The sequence below is a fragment of the Marmota flaviventris genome, chromosome 2 (assembly GCF_047511675.1).
Source record: "Marmota flaviventris isolate mMarFla1 chromosome 2, mMarFla1.hap1, whole genome shotgun sequence".
Lineage (NCBI taxonomy): Eukaryota > Metazoa > Chordata > Mammalia > Rodentia > Sciuridae > Marmota > Marmota flaviventris.
Window position 1 is genome coordinate 176325540 of NC_092499.1, and position 26175 is coordinate 176351714.

Here is a 26175-nt window from a genome sequence, read left to right on the forward strand (position 1 = left end):
TTCCTCTGTCTGCCAAAGGCAAGTCCCTATGTGGGAAATGAGTCCACACACCAAGGACAGCTACTTCTACTCTGATTCCACCTGTGTCCAGTTTAATCTCACTTCCAGCATTTCCACGTGTCCTGTCCTCACTGCACTTGCATCTCTGTTGCTTATTCTTTAAATATAGACTGGACCCAAGAGGGATTGAGAGTAGACACCAGGAAATCCTTAGAAGCAAATGAGAACAGAGACACAGCATATCTAAATCTCTGGGACACTATGAAAGTAGTTCTGAGAGTAAAATCTACAGCTCTGAGTGCCTACCTTAAAAAAATAAAGGGATCTCAAATAAATCAGCTTATGCTGTACCTCATATCCTCAGAAAAAGAATAACTAATCCCAAAAAACAGGAGGAGATAGGAAATATTAGAATAATATTAGAGCCAAAATTAATGAAACTGAAAATGAAAAACAAAGAACAAATTCATCCACAGAACAAATCAGAAAAACCACCCATTCACAAAACTTCAAGAAAAAGAAAGAAAGAAAGAAAAAGGGTCATGAGAACTAATCGAGCCAATGAGGTAAAAGAGCTCTACCATGAAAATTACAGAACACTGAATAAGGAATTGAAGAAAACCTTAGAAGATAGAAAGACATCCCATGTTCTTTCCTAGGCAGAACTGATATCTCAAAATGGCCATACTACCAAAAGTAATATGCAGATTCAGTGGAATCCCCATCAAAATGCCAATATCATTCTTCACAGAATTGGAAAAAAAGTCTTAAATGCATTTGGAAGAATAAGTCTCAGAATATCCAAAGCACTACAGAGCAAGAAAAATGATGCTGGGGGCATCAGAGTGCCTGAATTTAAATTATACTACAGAGCTACAGTAATAAAAACAGCATGGCATTGGCACAAAATAGACATGAAGACCAATGGAAAAGAATACAAGGCACAGAGACAAACCCACATGCTCACAGCCATCTGCTATTTGACAAAATACATTTCGTAAAAAAACCCTCTTTACCAAATGGTGCTGGGAAAACTGGATAGCTGCCTATATGTAGGAAAATGAAACCAGATCCATACCTGTCACCTTGTATAAAAGTCACATAAAAATGAATCAAAGACACAGGAATTAGTCCAGAAAGCTTACAACCACTAGGGAAAAAAAAAAACACATAGGGCCAACATTCCATGATGTAGATCCTGGTGACAACTTCCTTAACAAAACCCCCCAAAGTGCAAGAAAGAAAACCAAGAATCAATAAGGAGGGATTCCATCAGTTAAAATCTTGTGCACAGCAAAGGAAATGATGAAGGGAACGAAGAAAGATTGTACAGAATGGGAGAGAATCTTTGCCAGCCACTTCCCCAACAGGAGATTAATATTCAGAATATGTAAAGACCTCAAATACATTCAATCTAAATCACAATAAAAATAGTAGCCCAATCAACAAATGGTCCAAAAAATCAAACAGAAACATTAAAAGAAACACAAATGGCCAATGTGTATATGAAAAAATGTTGAACAATGCTTGTCGTCAGGGAAATGTAAGTCAATTCTACACTAAGGTATCATCTCACTGCAGTCAGGTGGCGAATGCCAAGAGTACAAATAATAATAAGTGTTGGCGAGGATGTCAGTAAAGTGTAACTCACACAGTGGTGAAGGCCACCACTCAGGAAAGCAGCATGGAGAGTCCTCAAATAACTAGGAAGGGAACCACCACGTGACCCCGCCATCCCACTCCTTGGTGTTTTTCAAAAAGATCTAAAATCAGCTCAGTGCAGGAGTGCAGCCACCTAAATGTTTATAGCAGCACAGTTCACAACAGCTAAACTAAGGAAGCAACCAGGCTCCTGCCAACAGATGAGCGGATTAAGAAACTCTGGTTTTTATACACAGAGGAATTATCCTCAGTGAAATTAGGGCATTTGCTGGTAAAATGGACGGAAATGGAGAACATCATGTTAAGTGAGACAGGTCAGACTCAGAAAATCAGACTTGGGAAGTTTCCTCTCATCTGTGGAAGCTAGAGTTAAATAAGGGAAAGAAGGAGAAAAGATAGGATAAAGTACAGGAAAGGTCAGGGTTATACAAGTAGATCAAGAGTCAGAGGGGAGGGACAGAGAAAGGGAGGAAATGTGGAATGAGCCATTAAAAATCATGATAAGTGCAAGTATAAATATCCCACAGGGAATTTCATCTGTATATATAAATTTTAAAAACAATCAAAAATAAAATGAAGAGATGAGCAAAAGAAAGTCTAGTAGAAATCAAGAAGGAGGAGGCAAGTGGTGTGAGGACGGGAGGGAAAAGGGGACCCGGAACCAATACCAAAATCCATGCATGTATGGTTTTGTCAGGATGAACCAACTATTACGGGTAACTATAATCTTTTAAAGAGAAAAATCCGTGGCCGTTGCAGGAAATAACCAGTCCCTCCTTCACACTGAGTAGGCCCCAGGCCCCTCCTCCTCCCTCTGCTGAGTAGCACTTAGTGAGGCTGCTGCAGAGTGAGACCACCAGCCAGTCACACCAGGGTCTCAGGGTCAGGATTCTGGGGCTCACCTTTCTTGTCCTGGGACTCCCAAATTGACCATCACTAACGCCCAACTAACCATGAAGGGTCATATGGAGCCAGCCCAGGCCCCAGGGGAAGGAGTCTTGTCTTGTTCCTCGAGGTCTGTCCAGTTCCTTCTTAACATGCAGCATGAGAGACCCTTAACCTTTGCTGTCTGTGCTCCTGGTTTCTACTTCACAATTTTGGAGGAAATTGCTTGTCACTCTGCCACAGTCACTTCCTCTTGCAACAAGGGAGGCAGGTGTCAGTTCTCTCCATAGAGCAGAGTCAGGGATCTCCCCAGGACAGACACTGGGACAGAGCAGGCTCCTCAGGGCTCCACCATGTCTGCACCTGCCTCCCGGCCCCAGTGTCCCTGTCCTGTCCTGCTGCTGACCCTCCTGCTGGGACTCACAGGTGAGTGAGCACTGTCTGGGGAGAGTCCTCTGTCCGGGCCCCTGGGTCAGCTCTGCCCTTGGACTCCCAGGGACTCAGGACAAACACAAACTCTGCCACCAATGGCAAGGACAGGGCATTATCTGGAGCCCAGACCAAGAGTCCTGAGCTCTGTCTCTGGGAGGCCTCCCCTGCAGCTGGGGCCAGAGGCATCACATCAGCTGATACTTCAAACAGCAGTGACAAGAATGACTTGTATATTATAATACTTCAGCTCACAGAGCATCTCTCCAGAGGATCAATGTTTAAGTCCTCATAACTCCTGAACCCCCAAGACCTCAAGGCCATGCAGGGAGTGATCTCTCTCTCTCTCTCTCTCTCTCTCTCTCTCTCTCTCTCTCTCTCTCTCTCATTGTCTGGCCTTGAGGTACAGGTCCTCAACCATCTTGCCTTCTCCACCCTGATTTCCTACCTCCCACAGGCCCAATAGCCTTGGGGCCAATCTATGCTGGACTGAAACCTCTAAAACTGTGAGCTGTCATCCTGCTTTTCTCTTCATCAGTGGATTTGTCTCAGGTATTACTTACAGTAATGAAAAGTTGACTGACACAGGCTGTGACGATGTCCTTACCCTTATTACATCATAGGGTGCCAGTGGAAGGCTCCAGACTCAGGAAATCTGCTGAGTGATAAATCTCAATTCTTTGATCACTCATCATGGGCCAGACTCTCTTGAGATGCTGTACAACTCTCTGTCATGTGATCATGATACCCACAGCAGACACTCTGGTCACCCCACCTTATAGATAAGAAACAGAAGTACCAGGAGTTCTGTGGTCACTCAATAGTAGTGCTAGGGCTGGGGTTTGGATACAGATAGTCTGATCCGGAGCTCATGGTTCAACCACCCATCTTCAAACACTGGGACCTGACTCTGTTTTAATGATGTGTAGCATAAGACCATGGGAGGGCAGATTTTTTGCTTCCAAAGGCCTGGTAAATCTTAATTAATCATGAGTGGTCTAGACACCCAAGGAGGATTTTGATCTTGTTTCTTCTCTCTCTCTCTTCTCTCTCTCTCTCTCTCTCTCTCTCTCTCTCTCTCTCTCTCTCTCTCTTCTCTCTCTCTCTCTCTCTCTCTCTGCCTAGTTTTAATTTGTAAGTGAAATCAGTAAATCTGGCATATGCTGCCTGATTGACACAGTTTCTACAACTTCTGCAAATGGGCCTAGAGAATGGTGGGGTTAGGGAAAGATGGTTTGTGGGGTTTTTTTTTTTCCTGGGCTCTTCTGCTTCCTGCCTATATCTGGCAAATAGCTTTTGTTCTGCCAAGTATTCTATATGGGAAATCAACCTGTGGCCATTTCTACAAAATTTCTGCATTTCAAATAGACGTCTGAAATGCAGCGGGTGTTGCATTGAGAAATTCATAAAATAAGCACACATTGATTGAACACCTACAGTGTGCCAGGAACTGTTAAAGAAACTTGCAGTGTGTTGGGCATAAAAGAGGCAAAGGAGTTGCCCTGTGTAGCTAAGATCATTCTAGGGACAATGGTGGTGATCAATACATAACAAATAGGTAAATCATATGACATATTGAACAGTGATCAATGTGAAGTGAAAACAATCAGCTGGAAAAGGGAACTGGAGACTCTGTGGGAGAGAGCTACTGCAAATGGGGTGGCCTGGGTGGGAATCACTGAGGAGGGGAATGTGCACAGGGCATGAGAGCAGATGTCCCTGCTGTGACTCCCATTATGTCCTCTAGGTTAATTCTTAGGGCTTCAGTTAGCCAAGGGGCTGGTGGGAAGTGACCCCCTCTGATACCCAGTAAGGGACTAAGCATGGGAAAGCCACGCTATCCTGCGGATGAAACACACCAGAGGTCCAGTTCTTGCTCTATCTTCTCCTGATCAGACTTTGGTAGCTGTGGGGAGCAGTTGAAGTGATCAGTATTTACAGAGCATCTAAGTCCTAGAGAGGCAAAGGGTCACCAGACAACTGTTGCTCTTATGATATGTAGACAAGACCATGAGGGGAAGATGTTTGCCTCCAAAGCCATGGGGCAGCTTGTGGTCATTGTGAGTGATCTAGAAACTCCAAGGGAATTTAGTTTCGCTTGGTTGAATGAAATAACAGCAGTGATGTTGGTCTTTTAAAAAAAATTATTTGTTCTCTTTAGATACACATGACAGTAGAGTGTGTTTTGACATATTTTACATACGTGGAGTATAACTTCCCATTCTTGTGTTTGTACACAATGTGGAGTTACACTGTTAGTGTATTCATACATAAACACAGGAAATTTACAACTAATTCATTCTACTGTCTTTCCTATTCCCATCTCCCACTTCATTCCCTTCATTCCCCTTTGTCTAATCCAACAAACTATTCATCCCTCCTCACCCTCCTCACCCTCCCTTGTTGTTAGCCTCCACACATCAGAGAGAATATTTGGCCTTTGTTTTTTTTTTTTTTTTCAGATTGGATTATTTCACTTAGCATGATATTTCCATCCGTTTACTGGCAAATGCCATGATTTCATTTTTCTTTATGGCTGAGTAACATTCCATTGTGTATATATACTACATTTTCTTTATCCATTCATCAGTTGAAGGGCACCTAGGATGGTTCCATAGCTTAGCTGTTGTGAATTAAGATGTTTTAAACATAGATGTGGCCATGTCACTGTAGTGTGCTTATTTAAGGCCGTTTGGGTACAAACAGAGGAGTGGGATAGCTGAGTCAAATGGTGGTTCCATTCCAAGTTTTCTGAGGAATCTCCATGCTGTTTTCCACAGTGGTTCCACCAATTTACAATTCCACCAGCAATGCATGAGTGTACCTTTTTCCCCACACCCTTGCCAACATTTTAATGTTACATGTACTCTTTATAATTATCATTCAACTGGAGTGAGATGGAATCTCAGCTTAGTATTAATTTGCATTTCTCTAATAGCTATAGATGTTGAACATTTTTTCATATATTTATTGATCAATATACTGATCAATCATATTTCTTGTTCTATGATGTGACTGTTCAGTTCCTTTTCCATTTATAGATTGGGTTATTTGTTTGTGGTTCTGATTTTTGTTTCGTTTGTTTGTTTTCGGTGTTAAGTTTTTTGAGTTCTTTGTATATCCTGGAAATTGATGCTGTTTCTGAGGTGCAAGTGACAAAGATTTTGTCCCATTCTGTAGGATCTCTGTTCACATTCTTGATTATCTCCCTTTCTGTAAAGAAGCTTTTTAGTTTGATATCATTCCATTTATTGATTCTTGATTTTATTTCTTGCACTTTAGGAGTCTTGTTGAGGAATTTGCTTCCTAAGCTGATAAGATGGAGAGTTGGGCCTACTTTTTCTTCTAGTAGGTACAGGGTCTCTGGTGTAATGCCTAGGCCCCTGATTCACTTGAGTTGAGTTTTGTGCAGAGTTACAGATATGGGTTTAATTTCATTTTGCTACATGCAGCTGTCCAGTTTTGCCAGTACCATTTGCAAAGAGGCTATCTTTTCTCCAGTGTAGTTTTATGCTGCCTTGTCTAGTATAAGAGAACTGTGTATGTGGATGCATCTGTTTGTCTTCTATTTTGTACCATTGGTCTTCTTGTCTGTTTTGGTGCTGAAACCATGCTGTTTTTGTTACTAGAGCTCTGTAGTATAATTTAAAGTCTGGTATTGTGATGCCTCCTGCTTCACTTTTCTTGTTAAGGATTGTTTTTGCTATTCTGAGATTCTTATTGTTCCAAATCAATTTCATGACTTCTTTTCCTATTTCTATGAAGAGCATCATTGGAATTATAATAGTAATTGCATTAAATCTGTATAATTTTTTGGTAGTATGGCCATTTTGACAATATTAATTCTGCCTATCCAAGAACATGGGAGATCTTTCCATCTCCTGAGGTCTTCTTCAATTTCTTTCTTTAATATTCTGTACTTTTCATTCTAATAGTCTTTTACCTCTTTTGTTAGATTGATTCCCAAATATTTTTGAGGCTACTATGAATGAGATAGTTTTTTTTTTCTATTTTCTCTTTCAGTTAATTCATCTCTGATATATTGAAACTCAATTTATGAGTCTTAATTTTATATCCTTCTACTTTTCTGAATTCATGTTTGAGTTCTAGAAGTTTTCTGGTGGAGTTTTGGGGTCTTCTAAATGTAAAATCATTTCATCAACAAATAGGATGGTTTGAATTCTTCCTTTCCTCTTTGTATCTCTTCAATTTCTTTCTTCTGTCCAATTGTTCTGGCTAGAGTTTCAAGGACAATGGTAAATAAAAGTTGTGAGAGATCATCCCTGTCTGGTTCCAGTTTATACATGGAGTGTCTCCATTTTTCTCCATTTAGAATGATGTTGGCCTGGGGCTTAGCATAGATAGCTTTTAAAATGTTGAGATATGTTCCTACTATCCCTAGTTTTTCTAGTGTTTTGAATATGAATCAATGCTATATTTTATCAAATGCATTTTCTGTATCTATTGATATAATCATGTAATTCCTATCTTTAGGTTTAATGTGATGTGATGAATTACATTTATTGATTTCCATAGGTTGTACCAACCTTGCCTGGTATGAACCCCACTGGATCATGGTACACTATCTTTTTTATATGCTTTTTTGCTGCCCCTGACCAGCACAGGCAGCTGAACTAAAGTCACTTGTGTGAATTTGGGGTGATGCAAAATACCACACAGACACAGAATACCTTTTATAAGTTTCAGGAAAACTTTCCCATCTCCCGGCCTCAGGGTCCCCAAAAGGGGGGCAACAGAATGTCACGAGAGGCTGGCGAGAGAAAGCGAGCACATTCAGAAGTGGGCTTTTATGGGGCGGGTGGGACACTATTTCTAAAACTATCTGAAAAAGGCAGAAGGGATAGGATTACAAAAGAACAGGTGAGTGTAATGCAACCCCAGCAGGTGACGCCTACTCCTGGAGCCAAGCTGGGGTAACGTCCAAGTTACTGTGACGCTATAATTGTTCAGAACCCGGGTGCATCAAGACTTAAAGGTGTGTTCATCCAGGGTGGCTTCCCACATTTTTATGTGATTTGTCAGTATTTTATTAAGAATTTTTGCATCTGTTTTCATCAGGGATATTGATCTGAAGTGTGCTTTCCTTGATGTGTCTTTGTCTATATTAGCTTCATAGAATGAGTTTGGAAGAGTTCCCTTCTTTTCTATTTCATGGAATAATTTGAGGAGGATTGATGTTAGTTCTTCTTTGAAGAACTGTTCGAAATAGGCTGACAATCCTTCCTGTGCTTTTGTTGTTGTTGTTGATCAACTTTTTAAAATTAATTTATTTATTTATGCTAATTAGCTATATATGACAGCAGAATGCATTTTGTTTCATCGTACACAATTACAGCACAACTTTTCATTTCTCTGGTTGTACACAATGTAGGGTCGCACCATATGTGCAGTTATCCATGTACCTAGGGTAATGATGTCCATCCATTCCACCATCTTTCCTGCCCCCTTACCCCCTCCCTTCTTTTGTGCTATCACAGTTCTACATTTTTCCCATGCCCCACCCCTCCAATTAACAGAGAGAACATTCGGCTTTGGGTTTTTTGGGAGGGCTTACTTCATTTAGCATGATATTCTCTAACTCTATCCATTTACCTGCAAATGCCATAATTTTATTCTCTTTTAATGTTGAGTAATATTCCATTGTGTGTGTGTGTGTGTGTGTCCCAATTTCTTTATCCATTCATCTATTGAAGGTCATATAGGTTGGTTCCACAGTTTAGCTATTGTGAATTGAGCTGCTATAAACATTGATGCAGCTGCATTACTATAATATGCTGATTTTCAGTCCTTTAGGTATAGACTGAGGAGTGGGAGAGCTAGGTCAAATGGTGGTTTCATTGCAAGTTTTCTAAGGAATTTTCATACTGCTTTTCATATTGGTTGAACCAATTTGCAGTCCCATCAGCAATGCAGGAGTGTGCCTTCTTCCCCACATCCTCGCCAACACTATGGTTGTTTGTATTCTTAATAACTGCCATTCTGACTGGGGGGAGATAAAATCTTAGAGTAGTTTTTATATATATTTCTCTAATTGCTAGAGGTGTTGAACAGTTTTTCATATATTTGTTGATTAATTGTATATCTTCTTCTGAGAAGTGTCTGTTTAGCTCCTTAGCCCATTTATTGATTGTTTTTTTTTTATTTGGTGTTAAGTTTTTGAGTTCTTTATATATCCTGGAGATTCCCGCTTTATCTGATGTGCATGTGGCAAAAATTTGGTCCCAAAATATAGCCTCTCTCTCCATCTCATTGATTGTTTCTTTTGCTGAGAAGAAACTTTTTAGATTGAATTCAATCCATTTATTGATTCTTGATTTTATTTCTTGTGCTTTAGGAGTCTTGTTAAGGAAGTTGGGGCCTAAGCCGACATAATGAAGATTGTGGCCTACTTTTTCCTCTATTCAACGCAGGGTCTCTGGTCTAATTCCTAGGTTCTTGATCCACTTTGAGTTGATTTTTGTTCATGGTGAGAGCTAGGGGTTTAGTTTCATTTTGCTGCATATGGATTTTTGGTTTTCCCAGCACCATTTATTGAAGAGGCTATCTTTTCTCCAATGTATGTTTTTGGTGCCTTTGTATAGCATAAGATAACTGTATTTACGTGGATTTGTCTCTATGTCTTCTATTCCCATGTTTTTTGTTTGTTGTTTGTTTGTTTGTTTGTTGAGGCTATTGTGAATGGGATAGTTTCCTGATTTCTCTTTCAGAGGGTTTATCACTAATGTATAGAAATGCATTTTATTTATGGGTATTGATTTTATATCCTGCTACTTTGCTGAATTCATTTATTAATTCTAGAAGTTTTCTGGTAGAGTTTTTGGATTCTCTATAGAATCATGTCAGCAGCAAATAATGATAGTTTGAGTTCTTGCTGAAAGCTATAGCCAAGTAGAAATGACACATGGCATTTTGGGTTGAAAGGTGACCCTGCTCAGGGATTAGGGTGGCTCCAGGTTTAGGGTGGATCCTGCTGGGAATAGGGCGGCTCCAGGATTAGGGCGTATCCTGCTGCCTCAGGCACCCGCTCCTTTGGAGTTCCCGTTGAGTTCTCCCAGGGTTCTGAGAGTATTGGTACACAGAGCCCAGTGGAGGGAGTGTATTTTCCCAGAATGTGTGTGTAGAGTGTCGGTGAGAGTTCGGGAATAAAGAGTTGCTGTTTGAATCTACAAGGCTGTGTGGTGGCTCGGTTATTTTGTGCCCAGACAGACTGCGGCAAGTTCTTATTTTCTATTCATATCCTTTTAATTTCTTTCATCTGTCTAATTACTCTGGCTAGAGTTTCAAGGACTATGTTGAATAGAAGTGGTGGAAAGAGGGCATCCCTGTCTTGTTCCAGTTTTTATAGAAAATGTTTACAATTTTTTTCCATTTAGAATGATGTTGGCCTTGGGCTTAGCATAGATAGCTTTTACAATGTTGAAGTATGTTCCTACTATCCCTAGTTTTTCTAGTGTTTTGAACATGAAGGGATGCTGTGTTTTGTCAAATGCTTTATCTGCATCAATTGATATAATCATATGATTCTTATCTTTAAGTCTATTGATGTGATAAATTATATTGATTAATTTCCATATGTTGAACCAAACTGCATCCCTGGAATGAACCCCACTTGATCATGGTGCATCATTTTTAAAATATGTTTTTGTATGTAATTTACCAGAATTTCATTTAGAATTTTTGCACCCATGTTCATCAGGGATATTGGTCTGAAATTTTCTTTTCTTAATGTATCTCTGCCTGGTTTTGATATCACGATGATACTAGCTTCCTAGAATGAATTTGGAAGGGTTTTCTTCTTTTCTATTTCATAGAATAATTTGAGAAGTACTGGTATTAATTCTTCTTTGTAGGTCTTATACAACTTAGATGTGAATCTGCTTGATCCTGGGCTTTTCTTGGTTGATAGGCTTTTGATGGCATCTTCTATTTCCTTGCTTGAAATTCATCTGTTTAAATTGTGTGTCCTTTTAACTTAGTTTGGGTTAATTATATGCCTCTAGAAATGTGTCAGGGTCTTTGAGGTTTTCTATTTTACTGGAGTATAAATTTTCAAAATAGTTTCTAATTGCCCTCTGTATTTCAGTGGTGTCTGTCATTATATTTCCTTTTTCATCACAAATGTTAGTAATTTGAGTTTTCTCTATTTTTGTCTTTATTAAGGTAGCTAAGGGTTTGTCAATTTGTTTTTTTAAAGAATCAGCTTTTTGTTTTGTCAATCTTTTGAATTGTTTCTTTTGTTTCAATTTCATTGATTTCCACCCTTATTTTAATTATGTCCTGTATTCTACTACTTTTGGTGTTGGTTTGTTCTTTTTTTTCTAGGACTTTTAGATGTAATGTCGGGTCATTTATTTTTTGGCTTTTTATTCTTTAATGAGTGAGCTCAAGGCAATGAACTTTCCTCTTAGCACTGACTTCACAGTGTCCCAGAGATTTTGATAAGTTGTATCAGAGTTCTCATATATCTGTAAGAATTTTTTTATCTTCTCCCTGATGTCTTCTGTTATCCAAGCATCATTCAACAGCATATTGTTTAGTCTCCGGTTGTGGGAGTAGCTTCTATTTTTTATTTCATCATTGATTTATAATTTTATTCCATAATGATCAGATAGAATGTAGGGTAATATTTCTATTTTTTTGTATTTGCTAAGACTTGCTTCATGGCATAATATATGGTCTATTTTGGAGAAGGATCCATGTGCTGCTGAGGAGAAAATGTATTCACTTTTCAATGAATGGAATAGTCTATATAAGTCTGTTAAGTCTAAATTACTAATTATTTTATTGAGTTCTATAGTTTCTTTGCTTAGTTTTTGTTTGAAAGATCTATCCAGTGGTGAGAGAGCTGTGTTAAAGTCACTCAGTGTGATTGTGTTGTGGTCTGTTTGATTCTTGTAGTTGAGACGGGTTTGTTTTACACATATAGATGCCCCATTGTTTGGGGCATAGATACTTATGATTGTTATGTCTTATTGATGTATGAATACCTTAATGTCCTCCTTCATCCCTTTTCACTATCTTTGGTTTGAAGCCCACTTTATCTGATATGAGGATGGAAACCCCTGTTTTTTTACACAGTCCATGTGAGTGGTACATTTTTTCCCACCCTTTCACCTTTAGTCTGTGGATGTCTTTTCCTGTGAGAAGAATCTCTTAAAGGCAGTCTACTGTTGGGTCTTCTTTTTAAGTCAAATCTGCCAGTCTATGTCTTTTATTAATGAGTTTAGGCCATTAACATTCAAGGTTATTATTAAAATATGATTTGTATTCCCAGGCATTTTGGTTTATTTTTGGTTTTTAACTCAACTTGGTTTCTCCTTTGATTGGTCTTTCCTTTAATGTAGTTCCTCCCTTTGCTGATTTTCATTTTGTTTTTCATTTCCTTCTGGAATATTTTGCTGAGAATGCTCTGTAGTGAAGGCTTTTTTACTGTAAATTCTTTTAACTTTTGTTTATCATGAAAGGTGTTTTATTTTGTCATCATATCTGAAACTTAATTTTGCTGAATATAAGATTCTTGGTTGGCATCCATTTTCTTTCAGAGCTTGGTATATGTCGTTTCAGGATCTCCTGGCTTTGAGGGTCTAGGTTGAAAAATCCACTGAGATCTGAATTGGGCTCCCCCATATGGATCTGATTCCTCTCTCTTGCGGCCTTTAAGATTCTATCCTTGGGCTGGGATTGTGGCTCTGCAGTAGAGCGCTTGCCTAGCACGGGTGTGACCCGGGTTCAATTCTCAGCACCACATAAAAATAAAGGCATTGTGTTGTGTCCATCTACAAAAAAAAAAAAAAAGATTCCCTCTCTCTCTCTCTCTCTCTCTCTCTCTCTCTCTCTCTTTTAAAAAAAAGATTCTATCCTTATTCTTTATGGTAAGTATTTTCATTATAATGTGTCTTGGTGTAGATCTGCTATAATTTTATACATTTGATGTCCTGTAAGCCTCTTGTATTTGATTTTCCAATTCATTCTCCATGTTTGGGAAATTTTCTGATATTATTTCATTGAAGAGATTGTGCATTCCTTTGGTTTGAATCTCTATTCCTTCCTCTACCCCAATAAATCTTAGATTTGGTCTTTTGATACTAGCCCATAATTCTTGGATGTTCTGTTCATGGTTTCTTACCATCTTCATGTGTGGTCAACTTTATTTTCAAGACTATATATTTTGTCTTCATTATCTGACATTCTGTCTTCCACATGGCCTAGTCTGTTGGTGATGCTTTGTATTGAGTTTTTTATTTGGTTTATTATTTCCTTAATTTCAAGGATTTCTGATTGTATTTTTTTCCAGAATCTCTATCTCTTTCTTGAACTAATCTTTTGCTACTTTTATTGGCTCCCTTATCTCTTTGTTGGTGTGATCAGTGGTTGCCTGTATTTGCTCTCTTATGTCATTCTTTAATTCTCAGATCATTTTAATTATGTACATTCTGAATGCCTTCTCTGACATTTCATCAACTGCCTTGTCAATGGATTCTATTATTGTAGTATCTTGGTTTATTTGGGGCACCTTCTTCCCTTGTTTTTTCATGTCATCTATGTGTCTTCATTTCTTGCAGATTTGATCTGAGGTATTACAGTTTCTACACTATAATCTTCTAGTGACCCAGAATATTACCTGGACTTTACCTTGATGATGGGCTTCCAGTCCAGCCAGTGTCCCAAGATGGATGCAACCACTTTCACAGATGGGGTTGAAAGTGTGGGCCTTACAGAGGGTTGGGGCTGCCTGTTTCAAGACTAAGCTGCCTCCTGACCCTTTCTGTTGTCCCAAGGTGGAGGCTACTACATGGGGAGGTATGGTAATGGCTGCAGTGTCCCGAGACAGAGGCAGGCTAGGCCTGGGCTCCCAGGTGGATCAGTTGGGGTGGTCCTGGGTCTGACCTAGACATGGGCTCCCACATGGGTCTGCCAGGCAGTCCTGGGCCTGGACTTGGACTCTGACCTGGGCTTGGGCTCCAAAGTGGGTTGCTAGTGGTGTGGGAGGTCCTGGACCTAACCTGTGCCTGGGTCTTTTGGTAAGCTTTTGATGGCATCTTCAATTTCATTGCTTAAAATAATTTGTTTGAATTTTCTCTGCCTTCCTGATTCAATTTGGTTAGGTCATGTGTTTATCAAAATTTGGCAATGACCTCAAGATTTTCTATTTTTATTAGAGTATATATTTTCAAAATTGTTTCTGATTATCTTCTGCATTTCAGTAGTGTCTGTGGTGATATTTTATTTTTTATCACTAATTTTAGTAATTTGAGTTTTCTCTCTATTTCTCTTTGTTAGCTTGACTAAGGGTTTATCACTTCTATTTCTTTTTTCAAAGAAGTAACCTTTTGTTTCTTCAATTATTAAAATTATTTTTGTTTCAATTTTATTGATTTCAGCTCTCATTTTAATTATTTTCTATCCTGTTCTGTGTTTTGTGTTGATTTTTTCTTCTTTATCTAGGGCTTTGAGAGTGATTTCAGTTATTTATTTGGTGAATTTCTCTTCTTTTCATGAATGAGTTCAAGGAAATGAATTTTCCTCTTAGAACTGCCTTCATAGTGTCCCAGAGATTTTGATAAATTGTATCACTCTTTCCATTTACCTCTCAGTATTTTTATGTTCATTCCTGATTTCTTCTGCTACCCATTGGTCATTCTATAGCATATGATTTAGCCTCCAGGTGTTAAAGTAACTTCTATTCTTTATTTTATCATTGATTACTAATTTCATTCCTTATTATTTCATCAATTATGTGCTACCAGAGTGCGGTATATATAGTGGTTCAATCCCTCAAGCAGTAAAAATTCAGGCATTAACTCACTTCTTAGGATGGCACCACTACAGCAGCCTGGGCTCTGGGGTTGGTGGGGAGATGATGTGAGATCCTTTTCCAATGCACAGGTACTGTGGAGACTCCAGGCTGCTCCCTTAACTAGGCTGCAAGCCTGTGTTGGCTGTGAGCCTTTTCAGCAGCTATGATGCTGACATAGGTTGAACCGTCCCTCAACATTGATCTGCAAAGGTCATCCAACCTCCTCTGCTGGAAAGATAGCAGGGGGCTTTGTTCCTCTTTCTTTTTCACTGTTTTTGTGTTTTGTTTGTTTGTTTGGAGTCAGAGGACATATGAATTTCACAAAATAATGCATTTCTTTCTGGCATATTCATGCATGCATATAACATAATGATTAAATTCACTCCTAATGCCCCAGTACCTCTCTGCACCCTCCTTCCCCCCCCGCCCGGATTCCCTTTCCTCCCCTCTACTTTCATGATTTCTGTTTATCCCCCTCTATCTTCCACAGGTAGAAGACACTGCTTGTCTCTCTGAGTCTCTCCAATTTTGCTTGACATGATGACCTCCAGTTACATTTTTTCCTGAAAATGATATAATTTCATTCTTCTTTATGGCTTAACAAAAATTCCATTGTGTAAATGTAGCACATTTTCTTTATCCATTTATCTGTTGAGGGACACTTAGATGATTTCATGATTTGGTTATTGTGAGTTGTGCTGTGATAAACATGGATATCTTAGTCATCTTATTTTCTGCTCTGAGCTAAAAACCTGACACTACAATTAGAGGAGGAATAGATTAATTTGAAAGCTCATTTTTCCAGAGGTCTCAGCCTATAGAAGTTTCATTCCTCTGGGCTAGAGTTGAGGCACAACATCATACCAGATGTATGTGGCAGAATAAGCAGGTCAGGACATGGCCACCAAGAAGAAGAAAGAGATAAAACTGCATTTACAAAACAAATAAAGACCCTAAAGTCATGCCCCCATGTACCAACCTGCTCCAGGCACACCATACCTGACTGCAGTCACCCTCAGTTAATTCCGTTTAGGGGATTAAGTCACTGTTGAGGTTAAGGCTCTCATAACCCAATCATTTCACCTTCTCACGTTCTTGTGTTGTCTCACAGGAGCTTGTGACCAACCCCTCATGTCTAAACCATAACAATAGATAAGCACGTACCTCTACAGTGTACTGACTTCAATTCTTTAAGATAAATACCAAGCAGTGATAGAGTTCATCATACAGTAGTTCTGTTTTTAGTTTCTTGAGGAAGCTCCACACTGATTTCCATAGTAGGTTTAGTAATTGGCATTTTCACTAACACTGAGTAAAGGTTCCTTTTTCCCCATCCTCACCACCATCTGTAGTTTATATTCTTGATGACTGCCATCTGACAGGAGTGTGTTGGAATTCCAGTGTGGTGATCATATAGGCAGGTGTGGACTGGCGGAAGGAAAGAAGTCCCTGGGCATGTCCCTGAGGACTGTATTTTATCCCTGGACTGTCATATGCACTTGCTCTTCCCACCACTATTCTCTCTCTCTCTCTCTCTCTCTCTCTCTCTCTCTCTCTCTCTTTCCTTGCACTCACTGTCATGGACTGAGCAGTTGTCCACCACACGCCCTCCACTCATGGACATCATGCCTTGGTGCACCAGCTGACAGTGGACTGGCTCAGAAACTGTGAGCCCAAAATACCCTTTCCTCCTCTAAGTTGTTGTTGTCAGGTGTTGACCACAGCAAACAAAGTTGAGTAATGCAGAGGACAGGGGAGCAATCCAGAGGAGCAATAGTGGTCTCAACTGTGTCTTTTAAATTCTTTATTTGTGACCATTTAATTTTAAGAGAGAGACTCATAGCCTGTCAATGGCAGCAGCACTTCAAAGTCCAAGCACATTTCCCAGGGGAGATTTATAACCTCAAATTACATTTTGGGCATCTGAAGGAGAGAGGGCTCAAATTGCTCCTTCCTCTGTTCCCCTTGTACCAGAGCCACCCATCACCTTGGATGGCAGCCACGGACGGGGTGGGAGGTGGAGATCAACATCAGCAAGAACGCATCAGAGAAGGGGCTGTCAGCAGTGCAGCATGGACATTTAGGAGGAGTCATTTGGGGAACCATGTAAAGTCAAGAGGGAAGAAAAGGAATTATCTCTCACTAATGCCACTCACCACATGTTGGACACTGTGGACAGGCTCATCCAGCTGTTCTGTGGCCCTCTGCCCCCTTGACTTTCACACTAGCACTCATAAAGGGACACTCAGCACCTCATAGAACTACATAGGCACCAGCAGTGAGCTGCATGCACTAGGGCACAAGTCAGCCAGCAGGCCAGAGAGCTGTGCAACATAGTGGAGCCACTGGGGACAGCCAGGTAGTGAGGCATGAGCAGTCAGAGGCCATGCCCCAGGGACTTTGCACCTGACTTTAGAACCTCCCTTCCTCATCTCCACTGTGTTGTCAATGGGAGGGTTAATCCCACTGATGAGCCACCTAAAGCCCAAGCCAACAGAGCTGTGGGAACTGCACCTGGAGAGGCACAAGAAATTAAGGATTTATCAGGAACATAGTTTCTAGAGACAGAACCCCTGGGCAAGAACCTTGTTGGGGGTCCCTGCAGAGCACACAAGCCAACATTGTGAGGGATTTCACAGGTGTGTGTGGATGCCACTAGATCACAGTCCAGGGAGAGCAGCAAGGGAACTTGGGACAGAGAACAGCTTATTGCATTGATGAACCTGTTGGCTGAATGGAGTGTTCATATCTACTTGTAGGGATATTGAGACATCAGGAAGTTTAAATCATTTGTGATACAACGGATCTTTAGTTTGTGGTACAATTTGGCCTTATTATCTAACATCCTTTCATTGCAACTTAATGGACTCCCTTAGAATTTCTTGCAGAACATTTCTAGAGGTAGTGACCTGCTCAGTTTCTGTTTATGTGGGAATATCTTCATTTCTCATTCATGTTGAAGGACAGCTTTGCCAGGTAGAGAATTCTTAGTACCTTTTTTTTTTCCAATACTGTAGACACATCATCTTGCTGCCTCTGGTTCCCATCATTAAGAACTTGATACAAACCTTAGGAGGAACCCTGTATGTGGTGGACAGGCCTCTCCTTCTGCTTCAATATTCTCTCTTTTACTTTAGCTTTGGCAGATTGGTCTACAATGTGCCTCAGTGTGGGTCTGCTCATGTTGATGGTACCTGGAGTTTGTTCTTGGATTAGAACATTCATATACTTGATCACATTCAAGATTGTGGAGGACATTTCTTTTTCAAATAAACTGCTGCCCTTCTCTTTTCTTTCTCCTCTGGGGTTCTCATAAGTGTGTCAGTGTACTCTGTAATATCCTGAATGGACTTTAGGGTCTTTTTAAGATCCCTTTTTTTCTTTTCTGTTTGCAGACTCAGCAATATCAATGGGTCCTGCTCCACATTTCATGATTTTTAACAGCCTATTCAAATCCGTGGTGGAATCTCCAATGAACTTCTCAGTTAGTTGAGTTTTACAACTCCCAAATGTCTCTTTCGTGTATTTTTATACTGTCTCTCCCTTTATTGATGTTGTCAATTTGCTGATCACATTCCACGTTTCCTTTTCTACTTTTCCATATTTTCCTAGAGCATGTTGGAGACAGCTGCTTCACATTGCTGGTCTCTAATCAAGTTGGGCCCACCAAGTCCTGAGGAGAAGGAGGCAGGAGGGTGAGCTAGGGAAGGATATGGGATGGGGGAGGCAAGAGGGTGGAGTAACAGGAGGATGGGAAACAAGGAAGCAGCTCAGGCAACCCCCTGGATGTGAAGAATAGGGAACAAAGCCTTGTAAAGAAACATAGCTCTCATGAGGACCCCTGGGTGGATGCCCAGTGATGGGAAATTTTGATTTCTCATGTTTACAACCATAACATGATAGATCTATTATCTTAGGCACTAGGTGTGCAGTCATTTGTCACAGCGGCATTAGAAACCTACATAATTTGATTTTACTGTGGGGAAATATGTGCGGGTTCAGCAATGTTTCATTTCTTACTTGAGCTGCAAGTTCATGGCTGTATGCACTATGATCACTCCAAGGTGATGAAGGAAACCCCATCATGAGCTTGGGAATCTCTGTGGAACAGGGAAGCTGAGCCAGAGACTCTCACAGTGAAATGGATTTCCCACTAACTGTACCCATCAAGCCCCCAAAACTCAGGAGTCTCAAGGAGCCACAGGACCCCACCCAATGTCATGGTCCATTGTACCAGTGACCTTGTGGCCAGAAAGGGAAAAAGCAATACATGGTTGGTGACATGAGAGTTCGGGGGGGGGGGGGGGTGCTCAGGCCCTAAGTCCCCTCCCTCCACCTTGCTCAGGGCTCTGGGCCTCAGGGGCAGGTGTCTCACAGTGTGGAGGTGCAGGCCAGGGGAGGCTCAGTGTGAGGACACATGCCCTGTGGCTCAAGGCCACTCTGTGGGCACTCAGTCAGTGACAGGCTTTGCTGATACCACGTGTTAAACCAAGAGGATCCCCAGGATGAACAGTGACTACCCTGTGTCTCCCCCCAGGGGCGGCTGCACAGGAGCTGCAGGTGATTCAGCCTGAGAAGTCAGTGTCTGTGGCTGCTGGAGAGTCGGCCACTCTGCACTGCACTGTGACCTCCCTGCTCCCCCTGGGGCCCACCCGGTGGTTTAAGGGGGCAGGGCCAGGCCGGGAGTTGATCTACAACTTCAAAGATTGCCACTTCCCCCGAGTCACAAATCCCTCAGATGCAACAAAGAGGGACAACAGGGACTTTTCCATCCGCATCAGTAATGTCACCCCAGCAGACGCCGGCACCTACTACTGTGTGAAGTTCCAGAAATCGACCACTACTAAGGAGTATAAGTCTGGACCAGGCACCGAGTTGTCTGTGCGAGGTGAGTGCAGCTGCCTCCTCCTCCTTGGGGTGGGACAGGAGGTCAGGGGTCACGCCCTCCATCCTGGGGGCCACAGCTGAGAAGCAGGAGCAGCACTGGGTGCTCATGTCATGACCTGCTGTCACCCCTTCAGCAAGTCAGGGAGACAGAGGCCTGAGGGGGCCATACTGTTTGGTCCAGGCTCCATGGCTGGTAAATGGGGGGCATCTGCACCCCTCACCTGCCTGCATCCCAGCCCTGACCTTTTCTAGTCTGGCCTGTCCTGTGGCTCCCCAGCTGAGGGCTCTGAGGGTTTGAGGGACTTGCCAATCACAGAGCCAGACTGTGTCTGCTGCCTTCAGAGAGAACTGCCCCTGTGGGGGTGAGCCTTCTCTTTATACCACAAGCACCCAGGATGCTCTGGAAAGAGCTGGGAGCAGAGCAGGTAAAGTTCTCCTCCCACCAGGCTAGTGTTCCTATCCATCTCTGAGGACCAGACCCTCCAGAGCAGGGAGGGGGCAGGGCATGCTTTCCTTCCTTCCCCTCCTGGAACAGCACCTGAGAGGATTCTGACAGGCTCGGGTTCACTGTTGACCTGGGGAGCTGGAGGCCCAGCAGGCCCTCTCTCACGCAGCACATTAATGCCAGGAGGGAACAGAGCCCAGACCTGACTCCAGCCCAGGCTCCTGCTGCCCTAGGAACAGACACTGTCCCCACAGAGGAGCCAGGGCACAGGAGGGGCTCAATATAGACCCTGACCTGACCCACTGGGCAGGGAGCAGCGTCTCTGCTCCTCATCTATCTCCCAAGGTTCAGGTGCCACTGACATTCACACCCTGAAGCCCACAGTGACTGGAGAACCTCTCCTGAATGTGGACCAGGATCTCCTTCCACGGGGAGATGCCCCAGCAGGACACACAAAGCTGCTCCATTATTTGAACAAGGGCAAAGCCTTCTTCCTGTGGAGATGTTACAGTTGTTCTTACTGTTGTGGTGGGTGGGGTCGGGGGCTCCCCACTGGCTGTGCATAGGAATCATGGGGAAAACTGAAGACAAAATCCCCCAGACCCAGGCTTCACTAGAAATTTTATTCTAAAGTCTCTGACATGGGTCTGGGCATCTGAAGTTTTCACTTACTCCAGAAGATTCTAACACACAGCCAGGGCTGAAAAACCCTGAGCTAGATGTCCTGAAGTCACAGAAGGAAAGTTGGGGTTTTCCTCTAGCAATGAAGGAGAGCACGGGAGGCGTTTCTCAGTGTGGTTGCTTCAGAACAGCAAGTACTGGGCTCAGCTCTCTGGGGCCCTGTGGCAGGGTCTCCCGACAGAGCCCGCTCAGATCCAGTGTCAGCCCAGGACCCCCATCTGCAGAAAAAATTATTGAGTAATCCTCCTGTGTGGAGGAGTCTGCTCTTTTCACCTCTCCCCCATCCTGGGTGGGTTTGGCCAGCCATGTCCCTCCTGAGCCTTATCTCATAATGGGCTCTCACTAGGACCCGCTCATGGGAAAGGTGGGGATTCAAGAGCTGAGAGGCTCCGAGGGCTCAGGACAGTGTGAGGATGCTGAGCAGCTCTTGATCAGTGGCCTTTGATCCAAATCCCTAATCCCTGTAGGGACTTCCAGCTGCTGTGGTCTGGGTGACTCCACTTCTTCAGTGACACCCTCCATATTGTGCCCTCTGAGTGTTGGGTGCATGTCAGGCAGGGAGGTCAATATTTGCTGATACAAATATTCATGGTATTTGTTGCCTGGTGACAGCTGTAGAAGGTGTTCGGTGGTAATGAGCAATCTGGAGACACCAAAGGACCCCTCTAAGTTCCTGTCCACAGGTAATTGTCCTGCTCATCCTCTCCCCTGAATGCCCTAAGGATCTGCTCAGGGGCCTGGGCCATCAGTCAGAACTCAGCCCTGTGGCTTCCTCTGCACTCAGTGACCTGTGACTCCAATGCAAAGTGACCCAGATTCAGAAAAGCACCCCTTCATCCTCTCCCTCTCAATTCAGTCCCTGGCCCAGGTGAGACCCATGGTATATTTGTGGAAATGAGAATAATTGGTGAATTCATAACCCCCTGTGGATGAACCCTGCACAGAATAAAATCTGCCAATAGGAGGACCTGTGTTTGCCAGATTTGTTTAGTCTAGTTTTGTTTTTAGCACTGGGGATTGAACCCATGGGCACTTCACCTCTGAGCTACATCCCCAGCTCTTGTTATTTTTTTATTTTGAGGCAGGATGTGGCTAAGTTTCCCAACCTAGCCTTGCAATTGCAGTATTCCTGCTTCGGCGCCCCAGTTGCTGAGATTTCGGACTGAGCCAATGCACCCCACTCTTTGCTGATTTTCCAGAGGCAGCCCTATGTGATCAAAGCCAACTGTGCTCCGTGTGGCTTGGGAAGAGATGTGCTGCGCAGCACATGTCATACATGTGTATGAAACTCAAACAGCCTTGTTCCCCTATTCATGATGGTGTCCTGGTGCTATTTGTCCCTGTATTTGCTTCTTTAAACAGTTCCCTGGGTGGCAAGGATGCCAGGTCAGCATGCAGAAACAGATATTAAAAAGAGTGAGAAAGGTCCACAAGCTCCTCACTGACCAGGTTGATAGCTGTGCCCTGGTGCTGAGAGGAAGGCTTGGATCTCAGGCCTGGGGCAGCACCTGGGCTGACGGTCCTCACTGTCTGCCTGGACAGCTGTGCTCGCCTAGAGACAAAGAGAAGGGACACCACACAGGGCTACACACGCACAGAGCTTCATTAGGAGGATTAAGAAAATGAAGTCTTGTCATTTGGGTGTAGCCCAGGGACGGAGCATGTACTTGGCATGCACCTGAGGGTCGATCCCCAGTGCAACAAACAAAAAAATAAAAATGACTCACAAGGTTCTGCAGAGGGTCACATACTTGGGGCCAGAGGGGGGTCTCCCAATCTCCTGACTTGTCTGCCAAAGCTCCTCCTCAGCCAGACCTTCTCCTCCCGTGGTGTCAGGTCCTGTGACCAGGGCCACACCTGGGCAGATGGTGAGCTTCACCTGCAAGTCCCACAGCTTCTCCTCCCAAAATATCACCCTCAAGTGGTTCAAAAATGGGAATGAGCTCTTGTACACCCAGACCAGCGTGGACCCCACTGGAGAAAGTGTGTCCTACAGTGTGTCCCCCCAGCACAGCCCAAGTGACCCTGGGCCCCAAGGACGTTCACTCTCAGATCATCTGCAAGGTGCCCACTTCACCCTGCAGGGGGGCCCTCCTCATTGTGGGACTGCCAAGTTGTCTGACACCATACAAGGTATAGGACCCTGTTCCCCACCCCAACCCACATCTGGCCACCCAGCCTGCTGCTCCCCAGGAGCATTTGCTCTAATTCCCAGCAGTGCTGTCACCTTCCATGCACATGTGGACTCCTGCCCTGTGTCCAGCATCAGTGGTGGCTTCATTTCATTGACCAGAAGCAACTACCACTGCTGAGCTCCTCCCAGAGCCAAGCCTTGATGTGCAGGGAGGTTTCATCTATTCTGCTCATTTGCTGCAGGCAGCCTGTCAACCTTACTCACTTTACCCTAAGAGGAGCTGCTGGTCACTTGGCACCTCTGGTATGGCAGGCCCTGTGGTTAGTGATTCACTCCCGTGCAAACCTTCAATGTCTGAGTCCCTGCTTCACACCTGGTACTGTCCCAAGGGAGGCCCTTGCCATGCTGGGAGGAGCTCAGCTGTCTGTGCCATAAGGTCACAGCTTCTGCCTGTGCTGTTTCAGTTCCACAGAGGTCACCCCACTGCCCACCATGGCATGGAATCTTGTGAACGTCACCTGCCAGGTGATGCAGTTGTACCCCCGGAGCCTACAGCTGCCCTGGGTGGAGAATGGAAATGTGTCCAGGACCGAATCCACCTCAGTCATCACAGAGAACAAAGATGGGACATATAACCACATGAGCTGGCTCCTGGTGGACTTATGTTCCCAGAGCAGGGACGTGGTGTTCACCTGCCAGGTGGTACATGATGGGCAGCCAGCCACCTCCAGGAACCAGAGGCTGAATGTCTCAGAAAGAGCAGGGTATGAACATCTCCTGGCATGATAAGCACTCCAGCTGATGGGGTCTTTTTATATCCAGTCTCTTTTTTAAGTGGTAAAGTATATTCATGTTTACTATAGAATAATTCTCAAGTCTATAAATCTATACTAGAACTATCAAGTCAGCTGCAATCCCGCCCCCATCCTCACCCCAAGAGTCTCCTCTGTGAAGAGCTTGATCCATCTCTCCATGGGTCTTCTGACATAAACAAATATTAAAGAAGATAATCAGGGAGGGAGGGGACCATCCTATCCTATCGTCCTGCCTCTTGTCTCTGCACCTAACAAGTGCTCTGCTATCCTTCCTCGGGGCCTCTCCCTGCTCCTTACTCTGTTATCCTCTGCCCAGCCTCCATTCCATATTGGAATTTTCCATACTCATCTGTTTCCTTACCTAGAAAATTCTGTCTCTCCTGGATGAAATTTGGAAAGGACTCCCTGAGGATGGGCTACTAAGTATGGCCCAATCCAGAGATGAATTAATACTAATTTTGATGCACCAAAACCAGCTCTTAAAGGATTTTTGAATAAATCTGAATACATACTCAGAGGGACTGATCACTCCTCACTGATCCCATCTCTAGAATCAACACAATTCCAATCAAAATCCAAAAAGATGGTCTTCTAGAAACTGAAGGATTCCGGAAATGCACACAGAAAGACAAAGGCTCTGGGCAGCCGTAGTGGCAACCTCAATCACCATCACAACATGCAAATTTCAACTTGTCTCCAGTGTCCTTTTTTGCACCCTGTGAAAGAGGACTAGGATGGCCCTGGGGAGCAACAGGGGTGTTGCTGATGACTTCCTGCCCTCACACCCGGAGATCCATCTACACAACTCAAGGCAAATCTAAGGTCCCTGGGGACAAGGAAATCACCAGCCTATAAAGCTAATGAAAGAAATGTTCCCTCTCCCCTGAACATTGTCCCAAACACCACAGTTGTCTGGAGACTCCATTCTGTGGCCCAGTGTGACTTAGTTCCCTGTGTAACACAGGAGTGGGTCCAGACTCCAAAAGACTTTTTCAAGGGCCAGTTTCCTTCCAGCATGCCCTATCACGGTCCTCATGGGCCACGGATTTGTCCCTGTGCCTTCCTGCAGGAAGACTAATGGTAGGTAGGCAGTGAATGACAGTTTCCCTCATAGTTAGAGATACATGGGGGAGCTGCCTAATCCCATCTACTCATCACTTAGCCAGGTATGCACACCACTGCAAGTGGAGTCCACATCTGGAATGGTCAAATGACAGAGGACATTCCTCTACAAATCCAACAGCATTATTCTAGATAAGAAAATTAATAATAAAGGTAGTATTCATGTTTATTATACAGCTTATTATCATAAAATTAACAAAAATTCTCCAATAATTTGAAATAATTGGAGCATATATTCCGATTTTTCCAAAATTCCTTTTATAGCTGGTTTCGGTGCACCAGAATTCATTTTAATTCATCTTTAATTGCATGGTGCAACTTCCCTGGGAAAACATATGAGCATCAAGAAATTTTTCCTGAGTTTTAAAATGATAAATTTCCTTAGTAGTTTAGGGCCATTCATATGATTGATTTCTTAATATGTGTATTGGGGTAGGCTGTTCTTAAGGAATTTTGGTCCATTTTATCTACGGTGTCACCTTTATATGCCATTGATTCCTAGGGGCCCCCGAGATGATGGGATAATGGGGCGTAACCTCTCTGGGCCCAGTCCTCGGTTTCCTTCTCTGGAGGAGATGATAATCCCTCCCCATGGGATAGTGAGGATCAAGTAGGGAACTGGAATGGCTGGGTGGGCAGTGTGCACGGAGCACACGTTTTCACCTCCCATCAGTGAGGACACCCTGGGACCTGGGGCTGGTTGAGTGGGACTGAGGAAACTCTGACTGGGCTTCTGCCTCAGGCTTGACCAGGGCAGCCAGGACAGGTGTGTGTGCTCAAGCTTCACAACATTGGGCCCAGGGAGCCTCAGTTAGAGCAAGTGCAGGTTCCTGGGGCTGACTCCCGGGAGCCCTTCTAATGGTCCTCCTGTCCTTTGATTTTAGGAAAAGTGAATTGTAATCTTGCTTCATACCTCATAGCCCTGTTACTTGGACTCAAGACCCTAATGGCTGTCAGTGTCTCTGCCATTTACGTCCACAGGAAACAGAAGTCCTGACTGTAAGTCCCCAGGAGGAGGGTGAACCACAGGCTGCTGCAGAAGGGGCAGGGCCAGGGGGAGTGGAAGCCCACCTGTGCACAGCTGCAGAGTCAGGGGGTATAGAGAACCAGCCACACACCTCTCAGCACCCTCAGGATATCGGGCAACTTCTATGGAGTCCCAGCTCCCAGGAAATGTGTGGGGTTTGCAGGAAATGAGATCAAGGATTGTCAGTGGGTGTGCACTGATTCCTAGGGGCCCCAGAGATGATGGGATAATGGGGCGCAATGAAGAGCATCAGATTGGGTGTGTCACTTG

General features: G+C 43.4%; 1 pseudogene; it reads left to right on the forward strand.

Moving 5' to 3' along the window:
* Positions 1-2826: 2826 nt before the first annotated feature.
* LOC114107396 (signal-regulatory protein beta-1-like) lies at positions 2827-25875 on the forward strand (annotated as a pseudogene).
* The last annotated feature ends 300 nt before the right edge of the window (positions 25876-26175 follow it).